Source organism: Corapipo altera, unplaced genomic scaffold, assembly GCF_003945725.1.
Source record: "Corapipo altera isolate COAL_440 unplaced genomic scaffold, ASM394572v1 175, whole genome shotgun sequence".
NCBI lineage: Eukaryota > Metazoa > Chordata > Aves > Passeriformes > Pipridae > Corapipo > Corapipo altera.
The window spans coordinates 1,766,851-1,786,975 of record NW_020884942.1 but is presented as its reverse complement, the minus strand read 5'-3'; the positions used below and the strand labels follow the sequence as shown (position 1 = coordinate 1,786,975).

At 42.2% G+C, this 20,125-nt stretch overlaps 1 pseudogene; it reads left to right on the top strand.

Annotated features, from left to right (window-relative positions):
* Window positions 1-302: 302 nt before the first annotated feature.
* On the top strand, window positions 303-6,665 carry LOC113955863 (annotated as a pseudogene).
* The last annotated feature ends 13,460 nt before the right edge of the window (window positions 6,666-20,125 follow it).

Here is a 20,125-nt window from a genome sequence, read left to right as displayed (position 1 = left end):
AAATCTAATATCTAGACACATCAAGAAATTTAAAGACAGGCTCCTGAAGGAAAAGTGTCCACAACTTACATGCTTTTTCTTGCCATTGCACATGCACTTACCAGAATTACAGGGACAAGCTGAGTGAACAGTTTCTGTTCAAATGACCAAAGGTGTCCCTGCATTTCACTGCTGTACACAAGTTGTACACACCTTACATTACAGTGCAGTTTTGAACAGTGTGTCCCAAATGTTTAGCCACACTTAAAAATAAGGCAACTATGTTACCACTGATTAAATATTTTCACCTGTGCTAACGTGAAATGGGTGAGGAAAGCTGAAAGCATGTGGCTAAAACTAGATGTAAACATCAGCACCTTTATCAAAGAATAATGCTTTGGTTTTCCTGTTCACCACATGCTGTACACCCTTGATTTCTTCTGTTCCTTCATTTCTTACGAGATAAAAATAATTTTATTTTAAATATAAGCCCTATTAAATTAACTCTCCACTATACAGTGTCCCTAATCAAAATATACTGACATTCCAAAAAAACCCAAACCAAAAAAACCCCCACCAGGCACAGTGGGAGAGCTGTGCCTGAGTTTCCAGGACTTTATCCTTAATGAAAAGCCTTACTCAAGGGGTGGTTCATTCTTGAGGAGAAATGGCATAACTCCCATCTGGTTGCCATGCTGCAGCAATTTGGCAGAAGGGATAACAGATGCTGGGACTCCAAACTGCTCCCACACTCTTTTCCCTGTCTCTAAAGGGAGTTACACAGAGTCATCACTAAACTGTTAATGGGTGCAAGATGTGTATTTCTGCAACACTGAAGACTGTGAGCATGTGCAGGAAGTGAGGGTGGTGAGGCTTTTACAGCTAAAGAAACCACTTAAAATTCTGTTAGTATTCAACTAATGTGTATTTTCCTTCCTTCTCTCGCTAGTAAGGCATCTGCCTTCCCTCTCATCCTCTCAATGTGGCCATGAAATGGTTTGAAACTCAAAACAGATTCCCAAGGCCTGCAGAGTGAACCATAATTGTTCCTGTGCACTACTGATCCCCTGGGAAAGACTCCCATCAGACATGGTGCAAACCTGGCTAAATCGCAGCTCAGAGAAATCAAGCAGCTTCCCCAGCCAGGCACAGCCAGGCCGTGTGTGTGAGCCAGACACAAGTGGGTGCACTTCTCAGCCAGATCTTCACTGGGCACCGTAACCTACACTGGGGCTTTTTTACTGCACCCTCTCATTGCTGCCCAGCCCTGAGCAGAGGCTCACACTGGAGATGTGGGCTGATGCCTGCACAGGAAGGTTTCCAAGACCTGTGTAAAAGATGAAGAAGGACTGGGGAAGGAACACAGCCGAGCTTCAAATCTGCCTGCCAGGGAACAGTTAGAACACTTGAGCTATACAAGATGTTGTTACCTGGATTTATGCAGGCAAAGCAAGTTAAAATCATTGATTCACCATCCACAAAGAAGTTTCAGAGGATACTCTGTGAATAGTATCCAATTATGTTTTACAAGAAAGAAAATCACTCAAGGGTCTACTTGGCCAGTCTCATGCAAATGAGAATTGCACCAAACTCGAAACCAGCAATTTTAAGGATATCTAATGAGGCATCTAAATACAAAATTATTTAAATGGGAGGGAAACTTGATGGAATCCTTCAAACTACAGACTATTTAAATTTAAATTCATCTGGCACAAAAATAAGTGTTCCCTATGCAGAGCAATTCCATATGAATGTCCCATGCATTTTGGGTGTAAGGACAACACTGAATAGAAGCAATTCACTGAGGTGTAGGTAAACTCTTGCTTCCAGTAACAATGACTCCTCCAAATCATAGTCCTATGTCCTAGGATAAAGTCATCCAAAACGCTTTCTCCAAGTTGTATTAAAAATCACAGTAAATTCAGTTATCATTTCTGAGTACAAGAAGAAAAAAAAACCTCAGCTGTTCAGACACAGAAGGGAATAATGGCATGAGTATGGGGAGTTTCTAGCATTAAGGTGGTTCATTCCCTTAAAGCAAATTAGAAATTAGGATTGGATAGAAAAAAAATGTGGCTTTTTCATTCATTATGCCAAATGTTCAGCAAAAGCTGATGTAAAGTGCAAGTTGGCTGAACCACATACAGCATCTTTTGGACAGATCTGACCTATACAGCTGCCTCCCTAGGCAAGAATAAATGTAGTACTGTCCTGAAAACAGTGACAAGCTGTAGTTAAACTCAGCTCCCCTTGGTGATAAAATTAACGGTGGATTTCCTCCATTTTCCTCAGGATTTGTCTGTGATGCTTCTACTGCTATAACAAGAAAAAGAGAGAGTTCTTCCAGAAGTGATTTCCACTTGAGTCATGCCTACAATAAGCTTATGCACTTAAGGGTTCCTCAAGTTGCAACCAGGGACTGACACAGTTAAAGCACTCACAGCACATGCAATGCAGTTGCTCACCCGTGCTGCCTCCTCCCCAGTGTGGGGTGGAATTTAGGCTCTGCTCTGTGTTCTCAGCAACCAGATGGCAGCAAAGAATCCTGCAGGACTTGGTGCTATTTCAGTCTGGGGAATTGCATTTTTATTCCATGAACTCTACTTCCTTGGCTCCAGCTCAGACAGTCCTGGCTCTTACGTGCTTCCCAGTGCAGAGCACTTTGCGTGACCTCCCTGAAAAGCAGCGCTGCCTCCCTGAGCCCCAGCTGTTGGGAGGGGCTGTTCTCAGGAGAGTCCACGCTGGGACAAACCCAGCCCACTGATTTTGTGGTGCCACTGCTGTGGATATCAGGAAGATGGTAAAACTTCCCAGGCACCACCTTGCTAAGTGGCAAAGCTCTGCACAACCCAGGAACTGCCTCAGTATCACTGTTCAGCTGCCAGTCTGGGCTTCCTGGGAGGCCAGTTCTGGAGAAAGCCTGAAAACTTCAGCAGGGACAACATGCTGGGACGTGGTGCAGCTTCTCTGCCAAAATGCCTCTTGCTGTTTTCCACCAGCATTTCTAACAATACAATACTCTTCCCACAGATACCAGTCACCAATATTTTCAATAAATATCTGATATTACAGCCAAAACTACCACATTACTGCTTTGCTTCATTTCTGTGAGTGAACACAACTCTCATTCCATAATGCTCCAGTTATTACTAGAACAAGAGTTTTGTGTGTAAAAGCTGAAGATGAACATTCATCCTCCGAGACATGAGACAACTATAGTTGATTTCTCCTGTGCAACTAGCATTCTAATTCTTGCATTACAAGCTGCTAATAAAGCCAATACTTCAACAGATGAACAACACCATCTCAAGTCAGCACAGACATCATCTTTTCAGCCAGAAGCCCATCTTGAGATTTTTAATATTTTACAGAATTATTAGAAAACTGTAACATTTCCCAATGCCTACATGCTTCTAACATGCTTTGAACTTAAGAACCCATTAGTGTATAAAGAAAAAGTCCAGTTCTATTCCCCAGATATCCCAGGCTCTCTGAAAATCTTAGTCACAGAAAAGACATTCTGTCCAGGAGCGAATGACGTATTGCATTTCTTTGAAAGCAGCACATAATCAGATTCTCCTCAGCAGCTGCAAATCCATTTCTGCTGAAACAACCAACTTTCTCTCCAGATTTTTTCACTATGAATTTCCCAAGAGATGAGTAGATTCACTGGTACCCTGACTCTTTGTAAAACAGCAGGAAAAACTTGACCAGTTAATTACGTTGGCTGCTCTGTACTGCTATAACCTGGTCCAAATGAGGAGGTGCAGTCAGATTCCCCAGGAGTCAAAAGTATCCATGTCCAGGTTAACCCCTCAATCCTCCAAGTATTACTCTCTGGTTTGCCCAAGCTCCTCCTTACAAACCTGTGCCAAAAGCAGGGAGGCTTGGAAATGCCATCCACTACCTCCATCAAATCACGTCGACAGATTTAGTCACTGACATCTGCCAGTACCACATTTGAAGTGCTGCTGCTTAATTACCTACTGCTCCAAACATTAAGCTTGAAATGAAGAAACTTTAAAAAAAAAAGATGTTAATGGACATTGCAAAGGGATCTATCCCACTAGCTCACTTCTTCCACTGCAGTACTCCTGCAAAAGAGCATTTAGGAATCCAGTCCTAGAGAATACCTGGACCACTGAAGAAACCCTGCAAGAAATACCACGCAGCACAACACGTGGAAAAGGTGTCCTGTCAGGACAGCTGGGAAGACAAATCTGGCGATTTGTCTTGGCTCAATAACTAACAGTGAGAACTGAGATGGAGCCCGACAGTCCTTCCCAGCTTTTACCAGGGGGGTTTTTATCCAGGAGGCATACAGGAGTCCTTGAGTGTACTCAGTTCTCTCAGTGTGATCCAGAGGGAAGGGTAGAAGCTTGTGGAAGTTTCCACAGGGTTTGGTTTGGGCTGGCTGGGAGGAGGGCATGGATAGAGTGATCCCCTTATAGAAATGCAGTGAAAACAACCACTGGTAAAAGACTGGGATTCCTGAAGTATTCCACAATCCAGAACATCTTCAAGGGAACTAAATACTATCCTCTTCCCATTCTAATGTGATCTTTCTACTAAGGGAGGGGAACCTGACCACGCTGAATCATACATGCCATATACACACATGTATCTATATACACTCCCGAAATCCCAAGATATTTTGTGCACAAGGCTTTCCACCACTATTGGTGCATTTACATGTATAAATTGACAATAACACATTTGGAATACTCAAAATTAAGGTATTAAATCCCGATTTACTTGTTTAGCAGATAAGATTCCAGTGTATTAGCCACACTACTGCACAGTTTGACTGTACCTTTTCTTTCCCATTCCTGAAAATCTGTATTGTTATGGGTTTTCACTACACTATCAATACTCTTTCCTGTGCCTGTAGGTCTCACCATGAAACACTTTCCATCAATTTTGCTAAACTCTTCATTATAGCACCTTTTCAAAATTCAAAGTTAGGAGTACAAACATAGGTCTAAACTACTTTATTTCTGGATGGCAAAAAATGAGGGCTTGGAAAATATGAAGGGAATACAGCAGATGGAGAAAAATGAAAAATGAGTTCCAGAGAATGTATCATTTTCCAAAGTGGTTCTTATATTTGTTCCACAAACAATATAGAGCTACCTCAGGGTTTGCCTTACGTGCATTGTTACATTACTTTATCACCAAGAGTGTTCATGTCCCTTTTATGAAATACTCAGGGAAAATTACATTGCTGCAGCCCACAACTGGAAGCTATAAAACTCCCTAATGCAGGAAGGAATACTGCAGTTGTCTCCATAATTGTAACCTCAATTAGCATGTTAATACAGGTAATAGTGAGCCCAAAACTTGTTCAGTCTGAGGGAACTGTAAACAAACTCTTGGGCTCTGTTCACAGCAGTGCTGCAGTGCAGCCTCAAGGTCATGCTACAGGGAAGAGCTACAGAATCATGAAGTACTGCAGCTCCTTGCAGCCCTGTTAGGAAAATGCTGCACCTAAGAGTTACTGTTTACAGTTGTATTTATTCTGTTTGCTTCCTGTCTTAATATCTGACATCACTGTATTAATTTCCAGCCCATAATTCCTGGAAACATCTCCTTGTTCACATATTTTCACAGAAATAATGTTCTCTAGAACTACCACTCTTTTCAAAAAGTTTTTAAGTGTCAGTGCTGAAGGGAGATTTTGGGATATAAGAAACATCTAAAAGCAAATGAGCTCCAAATACATGAGACCTTTACACACAGCTACTAGTTAAAAAAAAAAAAAGTGTGAATCCAGACTTAACTTTATGCTTTTCACAAATTTTGACATGTGGCTAAGGTGGTTTAGCAAGGGCTTCTCAGTGTTCTGAATTTAGATTGCAAGGCCAAGATGCAAACATTAATGGCATCACCCACAGCCAAGTGCAATCTTCCCACCTGAATCTTCCTGAGCTGCCAGCTGGCTCCAGCATTTCTTACCATCTCTTGGATTTAGAGCTCCCATACTGTATTTCTAGGCCCAAGGCTCAGGCCCAGCAGGCAGGAGGGCGCCCTGGCAGCAGTGGCACAGTGCATGTGGGGTGTGCTGCGCCCACGGCTCAGCGCCACCAGCAGAACTTCACCACTGCTTTGTGCAGCAACACAACAGGAAAATACTGGCCAGAACTTGGAGCAGGACCAGAGTCAGAGCCTAAATGAGCAGAAGGCTGAAACCAGCTCTGCTGAAAAACTGTTAGCTGAAGAAAAGACTAAACTGGAAGAACGACTAAAGGAAGTCACTGACAAGTACAAAAGCGTGCCTTGGCAGATGTGGAAAACGTGAGGCAAAGAAGCCAGAAACTGGTAGAAGAGGCAAAGTTATACAGGATCCAGAGCCTCTGTAAGGACTTACTAGAAGTTGCAGACATACTGGAGAAAGCAACAGGAAGTGTTCCAAAGGAAGAAATTAAGGATGACAATCCTCATTTGAAGAGCTTATATGAAGGTCTTGTTATGACAGAAGTACAGATTCAGAAAGTGTTTAAAAAACATGGCCTGCTCAGACTGGTTCCTGTCAGAGCCAAGTTCGATCCCTGTGAACACAAAGCATTGTTCCAACTGCCATGGAAGGGAAGGAGCCTGGCACTACTGCATTAGTATCCAAGACTGGCTATGAGCTGCACGGGCGTACTCTGCAGCCTGCCTTGGTAGGTGCTGGGAAAGACTCTTAGCTGCTCAATCTCAGAATTTAAAATGCCATACAGCTCTTAAACAGCTGGATGGTTTTTGTCTCACACCATGCTTTCCTCATTCCTCTGCTCCCAGAGAGGTTTAAATGTTTTTTTTTGGTTTTTTGTTGTTGGGGTTTTTTTAAATATTGAGACTGGATGTGGCACTTAGGGCCATGGTCTAGTAACCACGACAGTACTGGATCAAGGGTTGGACTTGATGATCTCAGAGGTCCTTTCCAACTCGGCTGATTCTATGACTATATGATAGCCAAGATGAATAGGGCTCAGTCTTTTCTTTCCCTGCTTCATCTGTGTCCTCATAGCTTTCAGCTCAGTATACAAACACTGCTCATTCTGAAATGACTGTGATGGCTGAAAATTGTCCAGAAAAATCTTCAGTTTTGGCCAGAGAGAAATAAACACCAAATCCTGAAAAATCAGCATTTGATTGTATGTGCTACTGGTACACATGGAAGCTTTACCGTGATACCAAAGAACTTCTAAAACTCTTTTTAAAAAGGAAGCTGGTGCAGTACATTTTGGAAGGGGCATGCAGAAAGATCTAGCATTGGCAGACATCAAACCATGACCTCCTGTACCTCAGCTGACTGCCTTCATCTCAAGACTGCAACGGGATCTCTGTTGGGGTGTGGGACCCAGCTGAGTGCAGCACCTCTGAGGAACAGGGGCAGCTAAATGTGTCCCAAGTGGCACTGCCAGCCAGCACGGCTCTGGCACTCCGTCATACCTTGGCTTTGGCAACAGCCCTCTTGATTTCAGCACTGAACTCGTAAAATAAGAGAATAAGCACAGGATTCACCATCTGGCCCTCTGTGGATATCCAAAATACCATAAAGCTGCAGTTCCTGAGGAAAAATTTATTTTATGACTTGTTAATGACTTCGGATCTCAAACTTACCATTTGCTCTAATGCTCATTAAATTTAATATTTAACCTGGCTGGCTGGTTGCATTGTCACAACTTCTTGTCAGAAATCAATGCAACCCCCTTTCTAGCTTGCTCAGTCCCCGTCCCTCAGGCTAAACAGCCTCACTTGCAGGCATTACTAGCCTAGAGGAGAACAAGTATGCACAATTGAACCTGACTATGGAAATGCACAATTGAACCTGACTATGGAAACAGGTGATAGCTGTACAGAAACCATGAAGGGAGCAGCTTTCATTTAGGGGGTCAGGGAGGCAGTGAACTTTCTGTACAGACATCTGAAAGCAGGGTTTGCAAGTTAAACATCAACGGCATGCCTGGGTTTTAATCTTGCTTCAGCTGACTAGATAATAAAGAACTAGAAAACACCTTCATAAAAGCCTTAAATCATGGCTGAAGGACCAACAAAGCCATTTGAATGGCTGCACCTCCCAGATCTCTTTTTTAATTACCTATTCCTCAGAGGCTGGCATTCTAATTGTTCCTCTCATCGATCCAGTCTGTCCCAGCCACCCCGCCTGACAGGCTGCTACAGCACTGTCAGCATCCATCATGTTCCCAGGGATACTCACTGGCCCCATTTCTACTTTGAATGGCATTGTCTGCAGCTACCATATCCATTTCCAGCTTCAATTTCCATTGAGTAACAGAAGAATTTGAATTATTAAAATTAGAAGTCAGGAAGATGCTGTCTTTGCATTTATTTTTTGCCTTGCTGTACCTCTCCTTTGAACACAGTCCTACAGCTTCAGCTGTAAAAGCCATTATTTTTATCCACATCAGGAATGTTTTGCCAGAGCCATTTTTTGAAGTGCAAATGGGTGACTGATTCCCTGTCACATGAAGCCTCAAGAAAGTACAGGGTGAAAGTTTTCTCATGAAAACGACCCTAATTTTCATTAATCATTCATTTGTTTTCCTTTAATAAGAGTTCTTTCAAAACTGAGCCTACCAGCAACAGGGGCTTTCCCATCTCTCACTACATTCAGCACACACAAGTGTAGAGTCAACTTTTAGGTAAGGCTGAGCAGAGAAAGCTCATTCCTTGCTCCTTCCCAAGGACAGGCACAGTGCCATGGGTATGCACCAAAACTAAACCCTTAATCTACCTAAACCTTCACCCAATTCCTGTGTCCTTCAAACTGTAGGCTGAAATAAAACATATTGCCACGTGCTTTTCCAGCTCCACGAGCTCTACTCGACATTCTCTTAACTTCCTTCCAGGTAGGTTCATCTACACCAACATTCTACTGTCCAATCTAATATCAGTAAGAAACTGATACCTCTCGTCTGGCTTTCCAAGTACTTGGTCTTCACTAAATCTCCAGCAGCCACTGATTATGAACAGCTCACTACAGTTACCTTGACCTACTGTAGCTTTCAAAGTGAGTCCGTGAGAAGGAAAACATCAGATAACCAAGGTATCAACTTCCATTTCATCACTAGTTTGTCCCTATCACTGCAGGCACACTAAGAGTGTGAAATTATTTGCCAAGGGTACCATGGAGATCGTCAGCAAGGTGGGACCCCATGGATACCTCAAGAAAGCAAAAGAAATTGGCTTTATTAGAATGCTTGCTATTGCCCTATTGTCATACATCATCAGCTCTAACATTGCTGTTTACCAGTATTTACTGAGATTATTCTTAAAAATATTGTCAAAGTCTGAGAAGAAAAGGCGAGTGACAGCAAAAGCAACGTCTGAGTGTGTAATGTTTCCTCATTGTGAAGTATTGCCTAAAGTACTGCAGTCTGAAAAAACGAAAGACCAAAGGTTGGACTCCTTCACAGCTTATTTTTAAAACTCAGTTTCTGCCCCAATCCTTCAGCTCCCACTGAACAACTGGAGTAATCCAAAAATGAATCATTTGAGCAATTCCCGCAGGAATATTAGAAATACTAAGATTTGCTTCCTCTATTTGACACGAACACAAACCAGAGCTGTGACCCAACCTGGCCTTCTTGCTTCAGTAAGCACAAACAGACCCATTCTTACTAAAGAACACAAACTTTTCTCCCCAGCACTTGCTCCCAGAGGACACAGGCCATGGAGGAGGGTGAGCTAATTTTGTCAGGTCTTCATGACAAAAGAGTCAAGGTCATTTCATCCTACACAGATGCTGTAGAAAATGTCTGGCAGAACATGGTTTCTGACATTTGAAGCAGCACTCTGACTCTGTTAATGTGAACAGTTGTACTGCATTTTTTGCCAAGGCCTGAATTTGGCTCTGCATAGACCAAGAACCAGCCACCAGCGTGGGAGATACAGCTGTAGAGTTCCCTCCATCTCCTAACACCTGCCTTACCCACCTGATATTGAGGTGCTGGAGCGGGTCCAGAGAAGAGCAACGAGGCTGGTGAAGGGACTGGAGCACAAGTCCTATGAGGAGAGGCTGAGGGAGCTGGGGTTGTTCAGTCTGGAGAAGAGAAGGCTTAGAGGCGACCTCATCACTCTCTTCAACTACCTGAAGGGAGGTTATAGCCAGGTGGGGGTTGGTCTCTTCTCCCAGGCAACCAACAATAGGACAAGGGGACATGGGCTCAAGCTCTGCCAGGGGAGGTTTAGGTTAGATGTTGGGAAGAAATTCTTTACAGAGAGGGTTATCAGGCATTGGAACGGCCTACCCAGAGAGGTGGTGGATTCACCATCCCTGGAGGTTTTTAAAAAGAGATTGGATGTGGCCCTTAGTGCCATGATATAGTAATTGGAGTTGGATCGGGGTTGGACTTGATGATCTTGGAGGTCTTTTCCAACCCAATCTATTCTATGATTCTATGATCCAAGACCTGGAAACAGTCTCCATATGTTCAACACATCGTCATGTTAGAGCACCACTCCCCTCACTGACAACCTGTCTGGCTGAGCTGAGTCAAGGAAAGGCCAGTTCCACATGAGCTAAAAAGGGTTTTATAGCTCTGCTCCCCACTGCAAACCACTCTGTTCCTGAATGCAGAGTCACTTTATTTAGATCAACTTATTTATATTGACCTGTAATCAGACATTAAAGTTATGCAAAAGTATCTGTCCATATCCCACAAGTCATTAACTGTAAAAGCACAGGATGATTTACAATTCCCAGACAGACCCTGCCCTGTACTCAGCATCATGTTTTACTGCAGGGTGGTAACCAAACTTCTGCTGCAAATGCTGAGTTTTCTGCTAGTAATAATACAGCCAGTGAAGAAAGGTGATTATGACTTGGTCACATCAGCAGCAGGAACCTTTATGTTCAACTGACAGCAGCCAAACACCAAAAGGTAAGATTTTTGTCTATACTAGTAACACAGTGGCGTAATTTGTTTGCTAATATATCTAAGTCTACACAAAACGTTTTAATTTCTAATTGCAACTTGATGGTAAGCTCATATCTGATTTAAAATATATTTTATTTTAAAAAGTGCTCAAATGAAGCCTGAAATCAAGGAATGCTGCATTTTAAACCTTTGGTACCATAAAAAAAAATACACAAGGCCAGCTTTTATTCCAGTAAATGTCAATTTGTACCCCCTTTCTCTTGTATCAAATGGAAACAACCTCAGAGAAACAAGACTATTTAAAAGGTATCAAATATTCTTTTTGTAAGTGCTTCTGTGGGGACGTGCCATAGAAGGGTAGAAGAGAAAACCCTTGTTTTCAGAACGAGCTTGGAAGGCATTAAGTCAGAAAGCTACAAACTGAATGTTTTGATAATGATTTTAAATGGATCCCTAATTCAATGAGCAGCATTTGACTGAAGCAAAGCTCTTCTAAAGGAAAGGCTTTTTTTCACTCTGGCCTTCTCCTCTGTGGAAAAACATTCCTTTCTTAAGAATGAGTCCTCATATTCACAGCACAAGTGTCCTCTACTCTCATCACAATGTACCTACCCCCAAAAGCAGCCCATGACAACCTGCCCCATGACAACCTGCCAGCCTCCCTTACAGAACACAAAGCTCATTTCTAGTTTGCTGCTCTTCACAGCAGCAATGCTAACTGAGCCAGCAGGTAAAATTCCACTTCCACGTAAGCCTGTATTAAATGCCCTTCTGGTTTCCATTCCTGGATATCTATCAAAATGCAGTTTAGGGCAATGTCATTAATTATGCTCTCCAATACAAAAAAAGGAAGGTAGCAAGAGATGCCCTCATTTAATCAGTCAACCACGTGTGCTGAAAGACATGATGCCTTCTCCCTCTAAAAGAGACTTCTGTCTCTGGGTAGCCTCTGTCCTGAGCAATGAAGGGACATTGACTCTGTATAATTGTTTGCACAGGTACACTATCAAATTCAAGGATGTACATTAAATGGTTCCCTTGGCAACAAACCTTATCAGCGTTCTTTGACTACAAAGAGGAAATATTTTTTCGTCTAGAAAAGTTCCTTCTGCTTAACAGCAGCAGACAGAATAACATTTTGAAATTCCTGCTTTGCACAGTGTTCTTTTTACTACAGGCTGCATATTAGGAAAGTAATGGTACAGTTGAAGTACTCTGAAAGCAGAGATCCTCTCAGCTCCAGGTTACCAGACCCGTGCTGCACCACTGTTCCCATCTGTGGGGATGTCTCAGGCCACAGCACTTCACTCCCAGCTGCTCAGCACAACCCCACACCAGCCTGTGGGGGCCACCCGTGCAGAAGATGAACAGAGGAGCAGAGGCAGGAATGACTGTGTGGAAGGAGGGAACATCTCATGCTGGCTTTGTTGTTGGAGCCATTACAGTGTCAAACTGCACCTTCATCGGTTCTGCCTGGTAAAGACAAGCCTTGAATCCAACTGAAAGCCCAGAATTCCCATCAAGCAGAAATACAGATTTTGAATCAAGACAGCAGACATCCTTTCAGCATCAGCTCAGTCCTAAAAACAACTAAAACATAGGTTCTTCCCAAGTGGCACTGCACAGGTGCCATTCCTCTTTAAATTTTTGGCCCCCTCCATCCTTGTTTAGGGATTTGATCCAATAGCTCTCATCATCAAGCCACTGCAGTGGTTTATGATTATACCTCCTTCTATTTCTTGAACTTAATTGTGTCTTTTTGTTTCTAATGCCCAACAGCCAAGCACATGGGCATGTCCTTCAAGCAGCTGGGTTAATGCTGCTTTCACCTCTGTTTCGCTCTTCCAAGGCACATCCCTTTGTAACTCCTGCACCACGATGCTGCTCTGAACACAAAGCCCTCTTCAAAGCTCGTTGCCTAACGTTGCATTGCTAAGTAGAAACTATTTGTGATAAAATAAAGACAGATTCTTAACTACTTTGGAATGCTAAGCCTCATGCTGGGTGCAAACACTCTATGCATCTGTCAGCGTGGATGCTTTTAGCAGATTTTAATTCCGGAGCACTTCAGATGCAAACCATACTTGCAACTTCCACTGTCCCAGTGCACAGAGCCCTCAGCCCAGAGGCTGTCACAGGTGAGGCTGTGTGAATGAACAAACTCATCACACACCATCAGCACCTCATGTCTCCCTCTGGAGACATTTGTTCCCTCGTTTTATACAAAGGATGACTACCAATGCCAAGAATAGAAACACCATTCTTCTGGCCAGGGAGACAAGAAACCATCTCTCTGACACTGGGAAATACATTCTCCCCTACATTTGAGGAGTTTTGCTGCTGCTGAGAACAAAACATACTGGCAGAATAGAGCAGGACCTGTATGAACTCATCATTTCCCAGAAACCAAAATACAGTTGACAGGTCTAAATTTAGTCCACTAGCCCTGACAGTCCTCCGTTAAACCAAGGAAAGAAAAAAAACAGAAAGGGTTTTTCCTAGACGCTGATATGAGTTTTATATTGGAATTAAAAAGGATGTAAAGTGGTAGAAAGCTGGTTAAGGAGCTGGGGCTAACCTTGACAGTGTTTAGTTAACAAACACACACACAGCTCTTGAGTAGCTGGCCCTGAACTATCAGAGAATTGACAGATCTCTGCTTTTGCTGTGGGATGTATGGAGTGAGAATTCTCTTCAACCCTCACCCCTGAACTTTAAGATACAGTTACAATACACGCCTCATCAAAGCCTTACTACAGTATAGCAGCTACAGAGAAAACCAGGACAGAAAACTGAATGTCACAAATTAAGAGCAGTGCCCAACTTTGAGCTTGATCATTTGGCACAAGTTGACTCAGCTGCCCGTCGCACACACGTGCAGGAGGGCAATCAGGCCCAGAGATTCTGGGAGCCAGAGCTCAGAGAGCAGGACCCAGCTCCCAGCTGCTCCCAGCTGCTGGTTTTGACAGGAGGCATCAAAAAACAGATCTTGCAGTACAGTTCCTCAGAAATGGGAACTCACACACACACAAGTACTAGAGTCATTTTTCCCAACAGCTCAAGCAGAATTAAGAGCTCAAAAATAAGGGCAGCCAGTCCTTTTTGTTCCAACAAACAACCACTAGAACTAGGACCTTTGTGATGGATCCTTGTCTAACCTGTCCTCAAAAACACCCCTGACAGATCCTACAGCTTTCTTGAGCAATTCTTCCTTGTGCCTTTCTCCTGGCATTAGGGATCATCCTCCATAAAGTTTTAAGTTCTCCTTAAATAAATCCTCTACAGGACAACTACTTAACCCAGCTACCCTGGAGTAGACTCCTTCACAGATTTTCTAGCATACATTACTTGTAATTATCTACTTTCAGAACCTGGCATTTTCCACATTAAAAGCAGGTCTAACATACCTGATTAAGCTAATCTGAAAACAGACCCAATGCAAACATGACAGAGACATGTCCCCTACTTCTCAACCTCAGTTGATTCGAAACCACAAGCATGCCCCAGAACTTGGTAAGGAAACACAGAATTTCCAATGCTTTAGCCATCTACAGGGAATATGCACGGGCTGATAATGGGAAAACGTGCCCAGAGTGACCTACTGAGCATTTAGGGGCTCTGGCAGCTTTGCTCCAGCTATTGGTGTGTTTTGCTTCACACAAGCCTTTAGAATACCAACCGAAAATGTCTGTGCTCATCTTTAGACCTCTTAGTGCTTTTACTTCAGGTGTGAATGACTGGATGTCTCCACGTCACGTGGCATTTCCCCTCTGCAGCCATCAACCAGCACAATGAGTTCAACCTCTCCAGCAGCAGCTTAGCAGAGGGTACAGGCACCCAGCCCTCAGAATTCTCTGCAGGCTGAAATGCTCAAGAAGGAAGGAAAGTGCAACTCGAAATTCTGAGATAAAGGGACTTGGTGCTGGTGGCAACCTAAGGACTGTTTGCATCCAGAGTACACAAAGAAGTACTGTGTATGAGGTACTTACATTCCCTTGGAAATATTTTCCTCTTTTCGGAAAGAAAACTGAGGCAAATTTGCTTTTTGAGCTACCTGGAGTTTCTCCTAACCACACATTGCAAGAGCTACATAAAGCTTCACCTTAAAAGACAGACATGGAATTCTAATAGATGCAGATGGAAGAGAAAATTAATGTTTAATTGCAAAGATATTTTGCCACTTTCTTTTTTCAGGCGGCCCTTCTCCAAGTACAGAGCTTCACAAGCTTACCTGGAAAAAAGGTGCCAGACTCCCTTAGATATTGCACCAATTACTGTATTTTTAAATTGGTGTAAAATAAACAGATTAAGTCAGGACTTGTTTGGTTATCCTATCTGCATAAAAATCTAATGGACTTAAGGTGAATCTGTACTACACTTGTCATTTCCAAAAAAAAAGTTCTTGAAGTACTGTCTGATTTTAAGACAAATCCCTTGCTGTGTGGTGTATAAGGCTGGTTTGTTTATCAAGTTTCCACTGAAGTTCAATTAGAATAGCATGGATAAATATAACCAATCCCAGCTGTTAGTGCAAAACGAATGTAAGTATAAAATATTAAATACTTTCCCTTTTATAGTAGCCTACGCCAAAATATCTTCTTTAGAAATTATATTTTTTCATTAGGGAAATATAACACTAGAAAAGATGTTATTTCTGCAAGGGTATGTAAACTAAACAAAATTCCCTATAAAGCTTCATGCATCTTTACATGCATTGATTTTATTAGATCTCTTGGCTTTAAGAAAAGCACTTGGAATTAAATTTGCTTCACTTACAAAGTAATTGATTTCAGAAGAGTATTGAGTTTCGTTTGATATGCTCTGACTTGTAGATAAACAAGTCCAAACTTCAAAAAAAAATGTGCAAATCACCACACTGGTGGTAGTGGGGGCTCAGCAGAACACAGATAGTGGCAGGTCAATACAGAACTGCACCACTTAAATGAAAATCAAAACCCATCAAAGTCCTATTTCCTTCAGATCCCAGCAGAGCAGACTTTTTAAGAGGTTAAATATATCATCCTAAATGCAGGTTTAAGAGCCTTTCTCCCCGGCCGAACCTATTGGATCCAAAACTGTTAATAAGCATCTTGGACCCAGGGAACCTTGTTTTCTCAGGATGGAAAGCACAGAAAAAGCCACTTCAGGAAAGTTATTCACCTATTTCAGTGCGAAGGTTAATGGAACAGTATGTGGGCACCTCAAAAGAGAAGGTACAGGAGTGTCTGTCTTGCACAGTCTTCTACCTTTTATGTATATTTTTAGTTGCCTCTTAATTTGCTCCAAATATTAAAGGCTGGTAATTTACTGCAAAAAAAAAAAAAAATCATTGCACACATGACTTTTCAACTCTGATTTACCCGATTACATAATTTAATAGCAATGGAAAAGAGAAATTTTAATTTTAAATTTGCTACAGTGGTTCAACTTCCATATATAAATATACAACACAAACCACTCAGATTTCCATAACTACTTGCCAATGCTACATTCAGTAATATGATATTCCAACTGAACAGGAGCTACAAAAGTGAGCTACACAGGCTGATATTTAATGTCTCTAGTGTGAAATTTGGAAGCTGCACTTAAGAGTGGCTGTGATGCAGTGACAACTTCTTAAACAAACAACGCATCCCCCTCAGTCACACAAACCTCAAACTTTCAGGTTATCTCCTAAACAAAGCACCTTTCTGATGTCTGAAAAAAAAGCCTCCCAGCACAAAATGAAATTTGAACCAAATTTTTCCTTGCCCAATGCATTTTATTCCATATCCTGTCACTGAAAATCCTGAGAGACACAGAAGCCTTGCCCTCGTGCAATTAGCCTGCTTAGCCTCAGACTAGTACTTACTCTGAAGAATCAGGAAGTTGCAGCCATTCAATTTAGGGGCAGCAAGCTTAAACTTCATTTGAGATACAGAAACATCAATGTGCTTTCCTGGAAAGCACTACACTAGGCATTTATTTGCAGCTACTGAAAATCACTTCAGGGGAAAAAAAAAAAAAAGAAAAAATCTACCCGCAGACAGCACCACTCCCCCAACACATCAGAGAGCTGGGATGTTTGCTTTCCTCACTCTCACAGAATCTCAGGTTGCATTATTAGCTCTAGCCCCACGCAGGGACAGCGCTGCATTTCTGGCTGGGCAGCCTCAGAGAGCTCACAAGTGTGAAGGTGCCACTTCAGCAGCTGTTTTCCAACACTGCTTTTACAAAGAATTGATCACAGTGAGTTCACAGCATCAATTTTAATGTCCTCTGGTTAGCAGTGGAAGGACATCACCGCTATCATGCCTGTTCTATTTCTCAAAACATTTCCCTCTCACTGAGATATATATGTATTGGAAAACAATAGCTTCATTGAGTAAAGTCCATTACTATTACAAGCAGTATGCACTGTGTTCCAACCATCATATTTATATGGAAATCAGACTTCCCTTCAAAGAGGTGTGTTTCCATAAACCCCAGTCACTGTCCACTGAAGCCAGGCATTTCCCTTAAAATCAATGCATTTAAATTTGAGATAATATTTTCGGCTTGTGCTGTTCCTTGTGTTGTTTTACAAAAGCAGGGGTTGGTTAGTGGTTACAGACTGATCTTTTTCCTGAAAATAAATTGAAGCAAATGGAGTATTCTTCGACTTCACATAGGACAACATTCTACAATGAAAAAAGCTGATCAGAATGTGAGTGAATCTTAGCACAGTCAACTCATTTTAATCCCCTGAAAACTTCTGCACAGGATAAACACTAAAAAGGCAGTCAGGCAAGTGAACTAGAAAGATCCCAAAGGCCTCTCAGGCTTTTCAGATTACCAGATAAATCGAGTTTTCCGTTTTTACTTAGGAGAAAATTCATAGTTCTGTTAAATGGATTCAAAATGCAGCCCCTTGCAAGAACAATGAAACAAAGCAATCCTTCAGAACACCCATGAGTTTGATACAAGACCAGTGGTAGCAAAAGCTTTAAAACCAAGTGACTTCCTTGTTGTAAGATGTTCAGGGTCTCAGCTGCTTCATCCAGAGACATCCCATCAGCACAGATTACCCCAGTTTAGGAATATCCAAGCAGATCATCCCGCTCACTTGACTGAGCAACAAGATAAAACAGGGATAGTCACTGGCTTTAACAAGCATCATGACACAAGTAGTTCTTCTGCATGGAAAAATGGAAAGGAATCAGTTGTCAACCCAGCTGCCCCCAAATATTAGAGCTCTTTTGCATCTTCCTAAGGCAGAGGACTGCACTCAATTGTTGTTTAACTTAACAGTTAAACCATTTCTCAGATTACACTCGAAACACAGATGCAGATTTCTACAGTATGCCAGAGGAAGCTGCTTCTGTGTGTTTTTAATAAGGAAAATCTCAGGAGATGAAGTCCAGTTGGTATAGTGGAGTTTAATCAGCTATGTCCCACTGCTGCAAACAAAATGGTTACAAGGACAAGCAATAAATATGCTGCTTTGCTCCTCTTTGTTTGTGCAAATGAAAGAGAACTCATTTTTCCTAACTTTTAAGTCCCTCGCTATTCCTTACCTTTCTTCACGTTGTTAAAGTGGAAAAACTGTGTTTAATATCTGTAGTATTGCTGTGTTTTGACCTCAAAAGGAAGCCAAACCAAACAGCAGGAAGTGGGATTCATGGCTAGTGGGCAAATCCACTTGTGCAAATACAATCTCATTTACCTATTCCCAAGGCAAAGGAGTGAACCAGAGCAGAGGCTATACAGAAATATTGCCTAATTAGAATTATGATGGTTTTTGCAGTGTTACTTCTCAAATTTTAAATACCAAGGTGACCAGACAAGTTGAAAAGAAACAGCTTGACATCTACCCAAACAGTTCTTGGGCACTCACACAGCTGGAAATACATGGCAGCGTTTTTACATCAGCCAGGTACTAACTGCACAAGTAGAGGGCTTGTAGACAACTTTGATACACTTAGAAATCATTTCTGCATGTTTGGAAATTCAGGACAATACCAGGAAATTATTACAGCCAGCTGCTTGGCAGAGACACTCACTCAAGCATCTCTGTAGGGTGGGAACATAAAACTGTTCTTGCTGTGGTCAACAGCTTCCCACTTTTGGGCCTGTATGAGGACACAGGGAGCACTCTGACATTTACTACAGAAACAAAAAACCCAAGAAATTACTTATACCAACAGCATTTTACTATTACAAAGCCCTTTGTGTGTCACACTCGGGAACTTTTAGCGTTCAAGTAGAAATTACATTGTGTTTTAAGTGTCACTGAAACAACTTCCAGGATTCCTGCCATCTTTGTCATCCCTTTCACAATGTCCCAGTTTGACTGCACTCTCTGTACATGTGGAGCCACCACCCACACTGGGGACAATTTTTAAAACTCATTTTCTGTGTTTTCCATTACTGGACATAGTGCTGCCACATGACACAGCACACACAGTTACCACAATGCATATGCAAATTACAGTGATGCCATTTTTGTAATTAAGCTGGAGAGAAACCACGGAAGAGTTTGAAGAAGTTCATGATAGATAATGTACAGGCAGATTTAAATTATGCCAACACACACAAGCTCGTACAGGAGAAGTGATAAAGTCCTGGGCAAGGGGGCAGCCCTCCCCAGTGGAGAGGCATAACTTCCATCTCAGTGAGTCCCTGTGCAACAGGAATCTCCAGAAAAGGAGAAAGTGTGCTCACCCAGGAAAATGGAAATCAAAGGGAAGAACAAAAATTGAAGGAACCAGAATTTAGAGGTGTGCACCAAACAGGGAAGGCCCGACATCAACTGCAAGAGTGGTTCTGACAGGAGAACATGGCAAGATAGAGAAGGTGAATTAAGAAAGCAAAATGGATTTCCAGAACAAGCTGAAAAGGTAGAAAAAATCCAGCATAAATCCAGAGAAATAGTTGAATGGGGCTGAGGGCAGATATCTAGAACTGGGATGGAATATAAGGCAGGAGACCAGGTTAAGGCTCAAAACAGCATGATGGGCTGCATAAAACCCAGCTGGAGCAAACTTGCACTTGTTAAAAACAGGGAGATTGCTTCTGTTCTCAGCTCAGTGCCATCAGGCTGCTGGTTTTAACAAGAAAACACACTTCAATTCTTAAGCAAAAGATTAGAGAATAATCAGTGGGGAAGGCAAAACAAGTTTTATACTCCGACCATTTTCATATGCTTTTTATTATGCTTAAGTAAAAGTACTTTTTGTGACATTGACTTTAAGTGATCTTTCCAGAAGGCAGCAGCCACTGGTCAGTGACCCACCACCATC